Source organism: Centrocercus urophasianus, unplaced genomic scaffold (genome assembly GCF_019232065.1).
Source record: "Centrocercus urophasianus isolate 14NV4802_14NV808 unplaced genomic scaffold, USGS_Curo_1.0 seq_989, whole genome shotgun sequence".
In the NCBI taxonomy this organism is placed as follows: Eukaryota; Metazoa; Chordata; class Aves; order Galliformes; family Phasianidae; genus Centrocercus; species Centrocercus urophasianus.
In genome coordinates this window covers 14829-17810 of record NW_024885631.1, presented here as the reverse complement: position 1 = coordinate 17810, position 2982 = coordinate 14829, and positions in this window count along the sequence as shown.

Here is a 2982-nt window from a genome sequence, read left to right as displayed (position 1 = left end):
GACAGCCACAAGGCTAAGGCCAAGTGAGCACAACTTATGACAAATCCAGACGCAAGCACAAAAGGCTCTTTTCAGAGCCACCCACTTTTTCTTTAAGAGAGTTGATGCACTTTTTCCAGTTTTTATCTTTCCTGTGGGCGTTGATGGGATGCACGTTATATTTATGTTTTCCGTTTAGTGTGCAGCCCTTTACAAACGTCCGCCGGTTCTGATGCAAAGCCGCGCGCGGCTCTCTTTGCAGGGCAGTGCTGGCGGCGCAGTTACGCCGCGGTGTGCGCTCAAGTCCTCCATCGGCAGTGGCTGCTCAGGCGGAGTTGTACCGCCGCTCTCCGGAAGCTGCGCTTTAACAGGCAGAAAGGGCGGTGCTTCCTGGCAGAGTGGGCCGTGGGTTTTTCGTTCCTACCTGTAGTATCTAAGAGTTGCTATAGGTCTGTCTGCCTCCATGAGGCTGTCTTTCGAGTGAATCTTTCTGGTCGATTCTATTAGCCTTTTAGGGAACCTCAAAATTCTCTTTTCACTATTGCTTTTTCTTAGTTCATAATTTGCAGTCAGTATTTGCTATCCTAAACCTGAAGCAGAATTTATATCGTTTCTTCTATGAGGCTTTGCATAACATGAGGTAATCTTGTAGGATTTGAGCTGCATCAACCTCTGTTCTTTCCTGTGGGAACTGAACTTGTGTGACACCCATGTGACGATTTTGCTTCTGGGAGATTTGTATCAGTGATTTCAAACAGCAGCATCTGAAAGTTTGAGTATGAAATTGGTGTGGACAAATAGACCTCTGTGAGCCAGCTCAGCCCAGGTGCCTGTTTGCTATGATGCTGAGTTGGGTGGTTGTGTGTTGGGAGCAAATAAAGAAGCAGACTACTTAAAAAAGTATATAGAAAGACTTGAGATGTATCGTTCCTATAGTAATGTCCTCTTTTGTGTGTGTTTCTGCAGAGTGACTTAAAAAAGCAAGTCTTACTTGTGTCCCAAGGGTAAAAGGCAAAGAAACTGTTTCACAGCTGAGGCTGTTGGGGGAGCAGCAGCTGCAGCTTGCTGCCAAATGAGCAGTGGGTACAGTGCACATAGGAGAGGTGTGCGTTTCTTCACGTCTCTGATGCTGTACAACAGCAGCACAGGTTCTCCTGCTCTCTCTGTAGTTCAAGGTTCATCCATAATTCCGTGGCCTTTGCTTCTTTTCAGTACTGTTCAAGAGTCTTTCAAGACTAAAATCTACAGATGACACAAACAGTGGTACAAACAGTTGTGGATTCTGCTGGTGATGAGAATTCTGAGCTATCTTGCTATTCCTCTCATATATAAACTCCTTGTTCTCTCAGTTTTAAAATGAGTATATGTGCAGAATTGCTACCAGAATAACTTTGTTAAAAGGAAATGGAATTAACTTTTTGGTTAAAGGTCAGCATCATGAGTGAGTATTTTTGAAACCACTCTGAGAGTGGCATCAGAAAGGGCCACAAAGTACAGCAAGTTACTTGCAGCCATCAAAAATAAATATATTAAAAATGAATAAAACAAGAAGTACTGCACCTGGTGAGTTCCAGAGGGTGCTTTGCAGCTGTGTAGGCCTCTGGTTTTGTGACCCAATCCTGAGGGAACTGGATGCTGCTGCTCTTTGTCATGTTTCTTCTCCTATCCCATGTGTGTGAGCTGGGCAGGGAGAAGGGTTTTTTCAGTGGGGTTCCCTCTTCCTATTAATTATGCTTTCATAATGCAGATTATTTTCAAGTATACTCTTTTGTAATCAAACTGGAAAATAAAGATGGGAGTTGCTTAACATAACAATAATTTGAATAATTTGCACTGTGTTTAATAATAAGTAATTTCTGGCAACTTGGAAAAGAATATGAGCTGAGAAGTGAGTGAGCAAATATTGACTCAAACCAACCAACCAGGAAGCAGAATAAAGTAGTTACGGAAGTGTTTTGTTCAGTTTCTCAATTGGATCTTTGGCACTGATCATTGTGTATAATATCTGAATCATCTTCCTGTGTTGTCAGTTAAGCGGAGCAGCCGTTACTGTTACTTGTTCACCCAGATGCTGCATTTCATTTTTGCAAAGAACAGACTGTGTGGTTTTGCTTCAGTTTAACTCGTAAGTGACTGAATGTATAAAATGTACTGCATGTATGGCTAGGTAAGTAACATCTTTCCAAAACTGCTTGACTGTAACAGACTATGGAAAGGAAAAACAAGATAATGGCAGTTTGTAACTGCATGGATCATTCTTTGCTATACCTTATGGTTGGTAACACACTACAGGCACAAAGCACAGTGTACATGATTGATTAAAATGACAAATGTGTTCATGTAAACAAAAAATAAACCTACCTTGTGTCTCTGTTCACGTGAACGAAGGCAGGTTTTTCAAGGTAGAAACTGACAGTACACAACACACAGTATCAACGGCCTTTTTGAAGGCTGTGCTTTATAGCAATTCCCAGGATGATTTATGTGAACTTGCTCCACTCTCTGGTTCATAGGAAGTGTTCCATGAGTAGAATGTGTTACAGAAGACAATGGAAACTGCTTTGGATTTAATAGTAAAGAACTGTAAAGAATATAACAGATAGTATAATGCACTATTGTGTGATTTTTATATTCATGGTGGTGTTTTCATTGATTCCAAATGTTAGTCAGGTAAAACGTTTGTGAGATGACTCTGACTGCAGTGCTGTCAGAACCTGTGACCTCCTGTAGACAACTCTGATGCCCCTCACTTCGTCTTTGCTTCATCTAGAAACTTGTGTGTACTCCTTTATCTCCTGTGATTCAGTGACTCCCCTCCCTTCCCTCCTTCACCCCATCCTGATCTTCTCCTTTCATCTTACAGCTTAAATTGTAGGGCTAACTTTCCCATGCCTCTAAGATCCCCTTGAATGTGATGAGTTGTGGGCTTGAAATGTTGGCACTGATCTGATAGACATGTTTGTGTTTGAATATCTGCTGCTGGATATCATCCCATGAAACACT